Source organism: Camelus bactrianus, chromosome 31 (assembly GCF_048773025.1).
Source record: "Camelus bactrianus isolate YW-2024 breed Bactrian camel chromosome 31, ASM4877302v1, whole genome shotgun sequence".
In the NCBI taxonomy this organism is placed as follows: Eukaryota; Metazoa; Chordata; class Mammalia; order Artiodactyla; family Camelidae; genus Camelus; species Camelus bactrianus.
Window position 1 is genome coordinate 1,623,414 of NC_133569.1, and position 14,595 is coordinate 1,638,008.

General features: G+C 49.4%; 1 pseudogene; it reads right to left on the reverse strand.

Moving 5' to 3' along the window:
* Positions 1-9,910: 9,910 nt before the first annotated feature.
* On the reverse strand, positions 9,911-14,307 carry LOC141575685 (immunoglobulin heavy constant gamma 1-like; annotated as a pseudogene).
* Positions 14,308-14,595: the final 288 nt, after the last annotated feature.

The window sequence follows — 14,595 nt, forward strand, 5'->3', positions numbered from 1 at the left end:
ATATAATTATGGATATAGACTAATTGATTAATATAACCAACATATTGAATTATTTATGTGTTTACTCAAAATCTATAGCTGTTTCAAGAAGTATTTTTCCCCAGTTCAATCTTCTGCTTCAAATCTCTACTATACAACTCAGATATATAAATTAATCACAAAGTTGCAAAAGATGAGTGTCTTGGGCAAAGATTTGAATTGTGTTATTAAGATATCATGTTGTCCCTCCAGCAGTTAAAATGTGTATTTTAGTAGTTTTCTTTGCTTTGAATCTTATATTTAAGTACCTATCTCATTCCTTTTTATTTTTTACATTAATTGGATAGCTGTCAAATTCTTAACTAGATTTTTAATAAGGTATGTTAAAAATTTGAGCATTTTCAAAGGCAATTTACCTTTTTTGACCTGTTTTATATTATTAATTTAATTCTTCTGTGATTCTCTTCTAAACCCCATCTACATATACCTGTAGCAATATGCTTATTACATGTTTCCTTTTTTACTAATCTTCATGGTATCATGAATCAATGTAAAATACACTCTGATGCTCATAATTAAAAGCATTCACTTTATATTAAATTGATCATTCCCTGTGCCCCTCAAAAGAACACACTTTTAATAAAATATTTATTATATTTGTTGCTTTGTTAAGAGTAAATATTAAAAGAATATGGTTGGGGTGAAGGGTTAGTGTTTAGGATATAAGGAGTTTAATGGTGAAAATACAAGCAAAAGAAGTAAAACTTCATCCGGCTCATTAGATATATACATAATATTCTTGGCCCATGTATGTATATGTTTATGGGCCAGGAGTTTGCAGACTATCATGGTAACTATGAGGAAAGTTAAAAATTAAGAAAGAAAGAAAGGAAAGAAAGAAAGGAAAGAAAGAAAGAAAGAAAGAAAGAAAGAAAGAAAGAAAGAAAGAAAGAAAGAAAGAAAGAAAGAAAGAAAGAAAGAAAGAAAGAAAAGAAAGAAAGAAAAGAAAGAAAGAAAGAAAGAAAGAAAGAAAGAAAGAAAGAAAGAAAGAAAGAAAAAGAAAGAAAAAGAAAGAAAGAAAGAAAGAAAGAAAGAAAGAAAGAAAGAAAGAAAAGCATAAAGGTGTACCTAATGATGACTGGGCTTCCTTGGAAAGGGAACAGAGAACTGGAGACAGCAACAGTCTCCAAAAACACATGAGAAAATGTTTACTCTTGTTTTGTACATGTTGTTTCCTTCTGTACCTGTACTGTATGTAAAATTAAGGAAGAAAGGAAGCAGAAATAAAAGGGAAAAAAAGGAAGGAGAAAAGAAAGGAACCTGGCCACTTATTCTTTAAATATATAGCTAGTATTATCTCCTGTGAGCCAGAGATCTTTCAGAACCCCTCTTAGGACTCAAAGACACCTAAATGGCAGTTCTCTTCCAAATGCTCCTAATCCTGTATCTCTGTAGCTTTATAACATTAAAGATGGTCTCAAGCAGATACAAATCAACTCCAAAATCTAAATGTATACAAGGTATACCTGTAACAAATTATATATTTGCATATATATTATATATATATAACATATATAAGCATATGTGTAGATATATACTCAGACATAATGTATATGTAGATATTTTTTAAAGAGATATATCCCCTAAAGTTTCTTCAGAACACTGTATTCCTTTAGTATGATTATCTTGGAAAAGACCTCCAGGCTCTAATAAAATAACCAGGGCATTCCCAGGACAACTCCAGCACAAACTTCAATCTAAAGGGTAAGAGATCCTAAGCCACACTTTTCCTAGGATTTCTGGTACTAGGGTGAGAACAAACTGATAAGTCAGCCACCAAAGCTTTTTTAGAATTGCCTTGAATGTAACCCGAAGAGCCCATAGATCTATTCACTCCATTGTCTAACTGTAACTTACGTTGTGTCTGTTATGTGCCAGGTTCTTGCTGAACAGCTGATCTGCCTAACTGAATAGTACAACAAACTTGCCTTCTGTCAACGTATGCACTAGAGTCAAATGGACTCAAAGACTATCTTTCCTGAGACTCAGGTGTCATAGCAAGGAAAAAACAAGAGCAAAAATCCATCTACTCCCACTTTTCAGCACTCCTGGCACTATATACAAAAGAACTCAATATTAAGAGACCTTGTTTCATATAATCCATTATTGTCAATATCTTCTTCTAATGAAAGATGGAAAGTTGATACCAGAAACATTTCTATAACTTTATACATTTGCGATTTTTAAGCTTTATTGATTGTATCCTATTTTCAAGATTGTAAAATGACCTGAACCTTTCAAAAGATTCAAAATAAAAAAGCAACTATAGATATCTCATTTATTTTTCATTTAAAAGTATCTTTTCTTCTTCAACTTAAGATTTCCTTTCTTTATGCTTTTTTAGCTAAACACACACACAAACACACAAATACAAATATTTTGAAGCAATATCTGTGTGTATGTTTTGTAATAATGAGACCAATTTAATTACCCACAGTAATTGAATGAAAATGTTTAATTCTTAAAAAATTGTATTAACTCAAAAGGCAAGTCTTTTTCTTTTACATTAAATCTTTTTGACCCACGGAATGTCATTTAATCATTATTACTCAAGCATATTAGTAATTTATTCTTTGACTTTTAAAATCATATTAATAAAATAATTATTTATTAACTCATGAAAGTGTTTTAAGTACCATGAAGTTTCAAATAATATAGTTTTCCTGGAAAGAATATACATTTTAAAGATAAAATCCCTGTCCAAAGAGGTAATTTGATATTTGATACACAATCAATAGCACATAAAGTTACTTGGATGTTTACGCATTTTTAAAATGATATTTTAAGTGGAAACATTGCAGAAACTTGCAGAAGCACTTTCCTTGTTTCTCATTTTAAGAATTTTGAAATTTTTCTATCTAGAGGTAGATGCTTAATTACTGATTATTATTCAATCAATATGTTCTTTATACAACCACACACAAAAGTTCACTTTTCCAACTTTCTATCATATGAACCCAGGTATGAATTTCTTTAGCTGGAAATAATTTTATAAAGCATCAGAAAATTGTTTAAGATCATTTAATGTTACATTAAGATTGGACCACATATCTAAATAAGATGCTGGTGGAAATTAATTCGATCTAAGTTTTACATGCTATTAATTAAGTAAATAAAGCACCATGGTAGAGTCTTTTATACATTGTGTATTGTTGTCTATTGTGCTGCACAAAATTTAAGTTGTGGATTCAGTCCACTTTCTTCTATTATTTAAAAGTTCAAGAATGTCATAAAAATACATATGCCATTCTTTCTAATTAAAAACTATGCATATTTCATTAAGACGTTCTTATGACTTGCCTGGATTGCATGTTATGACACTCTTAACTGAGAAGGAAAGGCCAAGCAGATGACACAGCACACTTAAACATTATCCTCTGTGGATTTGCCCACATTAATCGTGCTCTTTATGAACCAAGAAGACATTCTATAATATTAGTTATTGTGGCAGTTTGAGAATACTATAAAAAAGTGAATTATTTGGCTTGCCTATCTTTGGAGAAAAATTATTTTATTCCAATAGGAAGCATAAACACAAAATGATACTGACTTTCCTGTCTGCAGTAACCCCACCCCCACCATCTTAGCAGGCCCTCTCTTTTGGAGGAAGGATTAAATTATCTTATTAGTGCATTTATTATTATCTTTTTACACATTCAATTCACCAAGCAGTGAAAAGTTGTTCATTGAGACTGACTACACTTAAAAAGCACAAATAGAAATATATTATAGTTAATCAGTCTATCTACCCACCTGTCTATTTTTTCTCCCTATCTCATCTTTCCTTCTCTCCCGCCACCCCCTTTCTCTCTCTCACACACACACACACACAAACCACATTGCCTGTGGGCAGTTTCATGTCCTTCCCTGGGCCCCTGGAATCATGGGTTGTTCCAGTTCCCTAGTCTTGCTCTGTAACATTACCCATTCTTCTATCTGTGAAATCTATTCTCTCTGCACTTACCTCTTTTACTTAAGGGCATTAAAACTCCCTCTTTGTAGGTATACAGATCTTGTCTATTTCTCTGCTGAACCAAAAAAGGAAAAAAAAAGAAATCTAAAATATTAAAGTCATATAATACCTAGAGCAAAAAAAGTATCTTAAAACAGGAGAAAGTGAATAAAACATTGATGAATATAATATTTGGGAAACTCGAAAGCTGAGAGGTTGGAGAACTGTACAGCTAACAATGTTAAGATAGATTTCATGTCAATAGGGTAAAGATTAAATGATTTTATGAATAATAGTTAATCTGGAAATGGTTAATAGGATTATGTAAGCAAAATCAGAAAGGACTGTAAGCCTAACTCATTAGAATAATAGGACAAATTATCCTGGAATTTGTTAGATCAAAGAATAGAGACATGGCTGATGATTAAAATATTACAGCAGAGGATTTCATTATGAATATGGTATTAGACTTGCAGCAAAAATACTCCTAGAATAAAATCTTAATGGCTTCCAAAATAATATTTTTTTCTCCTAACTTTCCACGTTTGCCCCTTTAGACCTCTTCTCACAGGCAGATTGTGTTTGCATGGAGTTTATGATTTGCTAATCATTCTTTTTTTTTTTTAATCAAGTTCTTGTCAGTCTTTAGAGAAAATGATTTACTTTGGTCATTTTCATGTTCAGATGTACCTGAAAAGGACTGGCTTACATTCAACTCATTTAAATAGAAGTTGTGAAAACTCTGTGGAATAGGAGAACTGTTTTCCAAGCAAAATAATTTAGAACATACTTGTGATAACTGGCAGCTTATTTTTTCCATCTAAATTTGTAGACCTAAATCCGAGTATTAGGCAGACTTTCATTTATTTCACATCCAGCTATGCTTCAAGGACTTTGAATCAATTCTGCATAGTGTGGATCTGAAGGAAAACGTGATCCCTGAGATGCAAGACACAGCAATGACAGTCAATTTAGATTTATAAAGTGAGCAGAACAAGAAACATCACAAAATACTATCATGTAAAATTGATAATTTTTGCTAATTTTTCAAACACAGAAGTGTTACATACATTGATTTAAAGTGAAGACATACAAACAAATTAAAATATACCAGAAAGTTTTGATGTATGAGCTGGTGACTATGAGACTGACATTAATAATTTGCATATGGACAATTAAGAATTGACTGGTTGGTAAATTTTATAAAATACTGGAAAAATCACAGGATTTAGAGTCTGTATTTAGAGACCTGGATTTCAAATTCACTGTCATCACTTACTACCTATGCAACTTCAAGCATTTTGCATCAATTATCTCAACTATCAAAAACCACACCAAAAGTATACCTACCTCATGAAATAGTTGAATGGGTTAACTAACCTACAATGCATGGCAGCACATTATAATTCCTAAAGCTTGGTGTAGTTGTGTCTGGGCTTAAATGTGCTTTTCATGCTTCCTCTACGTTTACCACAATGACATGTCCCCACGTGCACAGGTTTATGTCTCTCTTACTATACAGAACTACAGAGGAAATTAATGTACTGTTTATTTATTATGTATATGTATATATATCTATACTTGTATCTTTAAATTCACCTTATTTTTAGCTGTTATAAATAAACATATATGCACACATGTGCACACACAGACATGTATACACACACATGCATTCACACACACATATATAGTCATAATAAACTGAAGAGGTCAATTGTTATCCCTAACACAACCACTAATAAAATACCAAAAAAAAAAAAAATACAGAAATGGAAATTTTAAAAGAACAAAAATGGCACATTGCAAAATAAAATTAAACACAAAAAGGGAGTAATAGAGAATTTGAGAATCAAAAAAGGTACAATATTTAGAAAACAATTAGAAAAATGACAGAAGTAAATCCTTTCATTTGTGTAATTACTTTAAATATAAATGGACTAACTGCTCTAATAAAAAAAACTTAGACAACATGGACACCCAAGATGGAGGTTATTCATGAACACGAGAAATGAACATCAGCCGAAGATACGTAAGATGGACAATGGGAGTTCAAGCCTTTCCTGGAGGAGGGTTGGCAGTTTTATATTGTATCTGAGACAATTTCCCTGCACTAGGTGGAGACACAAACTGTATTGCTGTCTTTTAATTGGGAAGCTTAACGTGGTCCACGGTGGCCGACAAGCAGTGGGTTGAGCTGTTCTTGTTCTACGTCAGGTTAGCTAAGCCGTAAGCAGCTTTCTTAGCGTTCCCTTCCCTTTGTGTGTCTCTAGGTTAGGGTTGTTCAGAAGAGAAGTTTACACCTGTTGGAGAGCAAACTGAAGGAGCAGTCCTTTGGCTGGGGGGCTGTGCTACAGCCGTGCACGTTGTCACTGACCTGCACCCTCACGCCATCAGTGTGGAGAAGCTGCTCCTCTGGCGCCCGCTGGCCTCCGCAGGGGGTCCAGCCCTGGGCCAGGCAGGTGTGCAGCTCCATCCTGCTGCCACCGGTTTCTTCCACAGGGAGAGACACAGGCTCCAGGTCTTCTTGAAGGTGTTCAGATTTTATTGAATGGGTTAGATTTCTCCTGCTTAAAAGGTTTTTTTTATTGTGGTAAAAGAATAGGATTTGCCCCTAAGGAAGTGTACCATGTTAAACCTCTCTCCGGGTTTTGGGGACAGTAAATACATTCATACAGTGCAATCACGACCACCTGTGTCTCCATAACTCTACCCGTCTTTACGTGTGAAACCCTATGCCTGTAAACAACAACCCCCCGTTCTCCCCCGGCTGCAGCCACTTCTGTGTTTTCTCTTTCTGGGAATGCAGCCACTCCTAATCGCTCACACAAGTGGAATCGCACACGATTCACCGTCTTGCCCCTGGCTCACGGTACGCGTTCCGATGTCCCCCAGGTGCCCCCGTGCTGTCACACATGTCACAATGTTCTTCTTTCTTCAGGGGCAGTACTGTTCCATTGTACGCTCAGCCCACATCGTGCTCATCTGTCCATCCACGGAAGGACGCTCGAGTTCCTGCCTCGTGGTAGGTATTGTCAACGGAGCTGCTGTGAAGTGGGTGTTCAAGTGCCTCTTTAAGACCTGTTGTATGTTCGCTCGGGTTTATTCTAAGCAGTGAGATTGCTGCAAGTGTGGTAGTTGTTTCTGAAATTTCTTTGAGGGGCTTCCAAACTGTTTTGCACAACGGTAATGCCATTTTATGTTCTCACCAACAGTGCACAAGGGGTTCTTTTCTCCACATCCATGGACACCACACACGGACAGCAATCCAGGTATTCAAAGCTCTGACTGACAGATGTTCCCCTTGGAGGGTGGGAGGAGGGGGGACCTGGTGGGGGCCCAGGAGCGCAGTGGGGTGGCAGCCCAGGGTGTGTGTGTGTGTGTGTGTGTGTGTGTGTGTGTGTGTGTAAGATGTGGATGGGGGTGTGGGCAGGAGAGGTGAGACACGGACAGGAGTGTGTCGGAGGTCTTGCCCGGGGCAGGGCCCCGAGGGGTCAGGAGCAGCAGGAGGCTGACCTCAGGCTCACACCGGTGCTGACACAGGGGCTCAAGGGAAGGCGTCGGCCACTTCGCTTCCAGGGGCCCAGGAGGGGTTGTGCATGGGGGACGTGCTGTGGCCTGGTGTTGCCCCAGGGTCAGGACGGGGCCCTCAGGCCTGGTGGGGGCAGCTGTTCTGGGACTGGTGCTCCTCAAGGACCCGTGGGGCCAGCCCGGTATCGACCGTCCTGGAGTCCCCGTGGGAATGTCTGGCTGGAGGCAGATCTGTGGTCCAGGGGATGGAGGTGAGGGGCAGGGCCTGGGGCCGGACAGGCTGCAGGGACCATTAGCAGGTTCAGCTTGTTGGTTAGGTGTTCCGTGTGAGGGAGATTGTGAGTGAGGGAGACCCCCAGGATGGTTTCTGGAGCCCCGATAGAGCCCTGGAGGCAGAAGGTGCCCAGTGTCCTCACGCCTGGCAGGGTCCCTGAGGGCCAGCGATGCCCCTGGACACAGCTGCCTGCCCCATGGCCTCACCATCTTTGGTGTAGAGCCCACTGCAGCGAGCTGTCCCTTTCCTGCATAAAATTCTCTGTCTTCCTCTGTCTCTCTGTCTGTCTGTCTGTCTGCCTGTCCCCCACAGGAAGCTGGAATGGCCCTTTCCAACAGCCCTAGGGTGCTGTGGCTTTACTGATAGACACTCAGTGCTGGTCCCAGCTCCCCTCCAGGAGCCTGTCCTTTTGGCCTCCCCTGGGGCCATGGAGCCACAGACTCGACACATTGGTTTCACCCCCTCTGCCCTGACACACTGAAAGGCTCACACAGACACTTGGACAATGTCCAGCCGCCCAGGGCCGTGTCCCGTGGGTGACTGAGATCTCCTGAAGCGCTGGCGAGGATCGCCCAGCAGAGCCAGCCCCGACCAGGCGCTGGCCTCCATTTCCTGGAGTGTTTCCTGTGAAGGGCAGACAGCTGTGGCTCCTGTGTCTGCCCTCTGGGGAGTGCTGTGTCTCCTACAACCCGGGACCTGAGACTGTTCCTTTGAGATGGAACCACCAGGAGGGACTGGAGCTCAGGGTCTGGCCTCCCGGGAGGACCGAGTCCTGACTCCGTCCCTGCACCCTTGGCAGCCGGTGGGCACAGTGGCCTTCACGCTCCTCGACCTGGGACGTGCTGCTCCAGGACGGGAGGCAATAATTTCTGTGGTTCCAACCCGACTGTGCTGCGTGTTACAGCAGCCGTGCTGACCAGGCGTCCGACACCTGGGACTTGCTGCTGACTCTGCGCCCCCAGGGAACCCCAGGGATGGGTGTGGTCAGGGGAGAGCTGGGGCCTGGGGCTGGGAGGGTGTGGAGGGCGGCCAGGCTGTGGAGTCACCAGGGGAGGGGCCGCAACATAGAGCGATTCCCAGAGAGCTATGGAATGGTAAAGGATGCTTTATTGTCTCCACAACCCAAAACATGACAAGCCAGAGTCTCCCAACAAAAAACCCAAACCAAAGATAAACAGCGCAGAAAGTTCATGGGCTCCAGACATTTAGAAAGGATGCACAGCTTCCCAAGCCAGGCCTGGCGTGACCTCTGGCTGTAGCACACCCCCCCTCCCCTGCCACCACCCGGCACTGGGGCATGCCCCTCCCCATCCAGGGACAAGACAGGAGAGGCCCAGGGGTCTCGGACCGGGACTCCAGGCTGTCGGGCTCCCTCCTCCCGGGGCTCGCCTCTCACCCCACCGCCCAGTGCAGGGAAGCTCCTGCTGAAGGTGTCTCAGGCCACTGGCCACAGGACAGGCTGGCTGCGGCCACTGCCCTGTTTTGTCAGTGTCCCTATTTCTGTGTCCAGCGAGGCTGTGTCCTGCCCGTGGGGGACCCGGTCACCAGGCCCGTCTCTGGGAAGCTGGAGTGGGGAGACCTCACCCCCTTCCTGGCAGGCCTGGCTCCTGTAGGGGCCATGGGCCCTGGCCCTTCTCAGAGCTGAGTACTTGGCTGACCGTTGGTGGCACATCCAAAAGCCTCCCTGCTGTGAGACATTGGCCAGGGCTGCATATATTCCCACCAAGGATCTGACACAGGCGCCTCCCCTTGGGGACCCTGCTTGATGACCAACCTGATGGTGTCCACAGAGCAATCCCTGCCCACTGCCCCGGGATGCCAGCCTCCTGCTCATCCAAAGGAACCCCAGGGTGCCCCGGGCACTCCTGGTGAGGACAGGCAGACCCCTCGGCTCAGGTTGTTGGTAGCACCTGCTGTCCACTTGGTCCCCTGAAGGTGGGCAGGGTGCAGGGTGTGGTCGGTGGTGGCCGTGAGGTCGGAGGATGGAGATGCGGGTGAGCACGGCCGAGAGATCAGAGCTGGCAGGGCAGCGGGCGGAGTAGTGGCTGAGCAGCTCGGAGTGATGAACGGGGTACCTCTGGGGCCTGGGGTGGCCGTGGACACCCCCAGAGGGCACGCTAGGCCCCCTGCCCGATCACGTTTCTGTGGTCTGGGACGATCGTCCGCTTCAGCTCCACCACCGAGGAGAAGATCCACTTCACCTGCAGGGACGGCGGGTGTGGGCACAGCCGGGGCCCTCGTGCCAGCTGCCCGCAAGGACCTGGCCTCCCAGCCCGGGGACTGCCGGCCGCGAGTGTACTCGGGTGGGGTGGCGCGAGGACTCCATGGGCACAGCCAGGGACAGGGAGGTCCCGACAGGGACACAGAGAGACAGTGAGAGAACAGAATGAAATGGAGAGACAGAGGACAGTGGACAGAAAGGACAAGAGGGGAGAGTGAGGAGACAGTGACGGGACTGTGAGGGGACAGGAAGGGGACAGGGAGGGACATGGAGGGACAGGGAGTGGACAGGGAAGGGGGACTGTGCGGGCACTGTGTGGCGACAGCAGGGACAGCTGGCCTGGCCCGCCCACCTTAAAGAGGGTCACTGTGGTGCTGTAGCACACGCTGAGCAGGAAGAGGGTGATGAAGATGGAGATGGTGGTCCACAGCCCATCCAGCTCCCCGCTCTGGGCCTCGGCACAGCTCTCTTCCTCCAGGAGTGGCTCTGGACGGGGAGGGGGTGGTCAGCTTTGTGGCTGCCCATCACGTGCAAGGGCAGGGTCAGTGGCACCTGGGGGTGGGTCTGTCTGTGACAGGGCGGGTGGGGCACTAGGATCCCCTTAGGGGGCTGGATCAATGGTTCCCTGAGGTCAATCCCTGGGCACCGACCTCGTGTCCCCCATTCCTCCAGCTTGGGCCTCAGTCTTGGCCGGATTCCTTGGGCCCAGATCTCGGCCTGGCCAGTGCGTGTCCCTCATCGTCTCCTCTGCGGTGCCTTTCATGGGGTCCTCTGGGGAGAGGGTGCCCTGACCCCTGCCTTCCCTCTCACCGGAGGCCAGGCCTAGACGGCAGGGGTCTGCAGAGCAGGTCTGTGGTGGGTCCTACTGCAGGGAAGGGCGGAGGCAACCTTGGGGTGTCCCTGTGTGCCTGAGGGGTTGGGGTGGGCGTGCTAGGGACCAGTGGTGTGTTGGGTCTCTGTCTGTTGAGGAGGGGGTGCAGGTGTCCTGGGGAGAGGAGGGGTGGGGGTCTGAGCTGGCCAGTGTGGTCAGAGTGTGGTCAGTGCTGCTGGGGCTTTGAGGAGTGGGGACCAAGCTGGTGTCCACCGAGGGTTCATGAGACCCGGCTCCAGGCTCTGGTCTGGCCCCGGGTCGATAACCCGTTGAGGACCCAGTGAGCAAGGCTGGCTTGTGTGCACTTGTGTGGTTGTGCCCTTGTGTGCAGTTGCACAGGCACATGCGTGTGCGTGAGTCTACAGGTGGACGAGGGGTGTGCAGGCTGGTGTGCTCCATGAGAGGGCTTGTTTCCTGTGGGCCTGGGTGAGTGTCCCCTCGAGGTTACAGATCTGGCCCCGAGCACCTCGCCTGTGGGAAGGTGAGGCCTGATCTCCGTGTGTCCTGGGAGCAGGAGGCCTGTGCCCCCATCGCCGGCCAGGCGTGGCTCCCATGTTGACAGGGTGTCAGCACATGGACCCTCGAGGCCCCGGGGATGGGAACTGTGGGGACAAGGACCTACCACTGTCCCACAGTTGGGCTTGGACAGAGGTGGGAAGAACCGTGCACTCATGTCCGTGAGGGTCCCTGGGAGGCTCTACCAGTCCCCTCTACATGCTCCAGCCTGAGTAGGTGCTGGCCGGACCCTGGACCCTGGGGAGCGGCTGCCTCGGGCAGAGCCCCCTCTCTGGCCTCGGGCTGCTGCCTGCCTTCGTTGGCACCAAGTTTGTCCTCAGAGCCTGGCATGCCCCCGCCTCCCGCAGGCCCGGCGGGCGCCGGATCTCTGCAAAGAAAGAACCATGACAGTGTTGCAGGGCCCCAGGGAGGTACTGGGTGTTTTATTTCATGCTGGCCCCGGAGGTATGTACACAGGGGTGGGGCTCAGGCGTCCACGCGGGACCCTGAGAGCCTCGGGGAGGGGGGTTCGCTTGGGTGCCGGGGTGAGGCTCATTTACCCGGAGACTGGGAGATGGATTTCTGGGTGGAGTGATCTGTGTAGAGCCTAGTGCATCGCCACACAGGTGAAGACTTCTCCCCGCTGCCACGTGTTCTTTCCCACCGAGAGCTTGCTGTAGAGGATGTAGGTCCCGGCGTTGTCCGGCTGGGGCAGCGTGGTGGCGTAGGCGCCCTCTGCCTCCGGCCGCCCGTTCCTCTGCCACTCAGCATTGATGTCAGGTGGGTAGAAGCCTTTGATCAGGCAGGTTACGCTCACAGTGTCCTTGGCCAGGACTTCCTGGTGTGGGGCCAGGGTGTACACCTGCGGCTCCCGGGCCTGCCCTGTGGGGACAGGTGTGTCTGCGAGCATAACGGTCACTCTGAGCAGCCCCAAAGGACCCTCCCGTGCCCGTTGTCCATCCCACCTTTGGCCTTGGAGATGGTCCTCTCGATGGGGGCCGGGGGAGCATTGTTGTTGACCTTGCACTTGAACGCCTTCCCCGTCAGCCAGTCCTGGTGCTGGATGGGCAGGACGCTGACCACGCGGTACGTGCTGTTGAACTGTTCCTCCTTTGGCTTTGTCTCCGCCGTGTGTACCTCTGTGTCATCCACGGACCAGCTGAACTCGATCTCAGGGTCTTCCTTGCCCACGTCCACCACAAGGCACGTGACCTCAGGTGTTCGGGTGCTGGAGAGGACGTCCTTGGGTTTCGGGGGGAAGATGAAGACCGTGGGCCCTCCAAGGAGCTCAGGGGCTGGAGGGGGAAACAAGATGTGGGTCAGCACTTGGACGGGCCTCCTGTAGGGCACACGTTTCCCTCATCAGGCGGGGCCTGGTCTCTGGTCACTTCCTTGCGATGGAGGGTGTAGCCTGGCTCCCTTACCTGGGCATTTGGGACACTGGGAGCTGGGGTCTTCGCTGTGGAGCGCTGCAGAGAGAGCAGATGGGGGGTTCCTGTGGGCGGGAGATGGCCCTGGGTGGAGTTTAGGTCAGGGACAGGTTGTGGAAGGTGCAGATCGGCACCAGTTCTGTGGGTTAGAGTTGTCCAGCCTGTGACCACCTTGAACCTGGTGGAAACACCCAGAGGACCCCTCACATAGCCTGGGAGGCCTTCAGGTAAGGAGACCGCATCCCCTCTGATATCCTGGGCCGAGGTCGCCATCCTGGCATGTGGTTCGAGCCAGGAGGAGGGCTGACCTCGGTCCTGTCTGGGAGTGGACGCCCTCCCTGAGGCCTGTCCTCTTGCCCACACGCTTGTCCGCCTTGGTGCTGCTGGCTGGGTGGGCTACGTTGCAGATGAAGGTCTTGCCGGCCGAGCTGCTGGTGGGCATGGTCGCCAAGCTGCTGAGGGAGTAGAGACCCAAGGACATGAGAATGGACAGGAAGGTGTGGATGCCGCTGGACAGGGCGCCCGAGTTCCAGGTCACCGTCACCGGCTCAGGGATGTAGCCCCAGACCAGGCAGCCGAAGGCCACCGTGGAGTCAGGCATGTCCCAGCATCCAGCAGTCGGAGGATAGACCGATGGGGCCTTGGTGGAGGCTGCAAGAAAGTAGGCCGTGTGACCACCGGGGCTTCACCCCTGGGAGGGTCCGCGCAGGGTGTCACGTGCCCAGGTCTGGGCACCCCTGAGCCCAGCACCCACGTGCTTCCAGAATGTCTGCAAACCAGCTGGCTGGCAGGGCCCTCACCACCTGGGGCCTCGTGCCTCTGCAGCTGTGGGTCAGAGCTGGGTGATCACCTGGGTGACAGCCCCCCAGGTCCCTAAACTCCTGCAAGTGCCTGGCCTGACTGAGCCCTGTGTCTGAGTCCTGACCAGTGCTGCCTGCTCCTGGCAAGCGTCCACTGGTCCCCTGAGCTCACCGTCCTGCTGCCCCAGCCCGGCCCTGCCCTGGGTGAGCGGGCCTGTCCTTGGCGTGGTGGGCCTCCACCACCCAGAAGCCTGCTCTTGGCCCCTTGCCTGGCCTGCTGTTTGTCCTCCGGGCCCGTGTCTTCTGGGTCAGCTCTGCAGCCAGAGCACCTGGGCCCTGGGCTCTGGGCCCTGGCCCCCCCGGACTCTGTCCCTGCAGGCCTCCTCCTTGGCCCCTTCCCTTTCATCCCTGTGGCCTCAGCCCGGCTGCGAGTCTGTGCCTTGGGGAGCTCCGGTCCCTCTTCTGGACCTCCAGCTGCAGCCCCTCGGCTCACTTCCCCCTCCCACCAGGGCCTCTGACCCCACCCCAGCTCGTGGCTCTCAGGTCCCTGCTTTCCTTCTGCCCTTGTCCTTCCTCAGTCCAGCTCATCCCTCAGCACAGTTTGGAGCCCCACACTGCCCCCACCTTCCTCTCCTGTTCGGTGCCAGCAGCCCGGGCCCATCGCTGGCCGGGCCTGTCTCCTCTCAACCTGACCCATCTGTTCTGCTCCGGCTGGCAGCCGAGCTCAGGCCCTGAATGAGCCCCGCGCTTTCCTTCCCTCTGCGGGGTCCAGGGTCTGTTTCACCCCACCAGGCTATGGCATGTCCACCCCTCCTTTCCCAGCCCGCCACAGGCCCTTGAGCCCAAGGACTGGGGCCCATCGGGTCCCCTCAGGGGTGACCCCTCTCCTTCATTCCCACAGAAGTCCCTCTCTCCACCCCAGGACGCCATCTGGCCAGCCCCTCAGGGGCTCAAGGGTCCTGCTGTCCCAGGAGCCCTCAGCTGG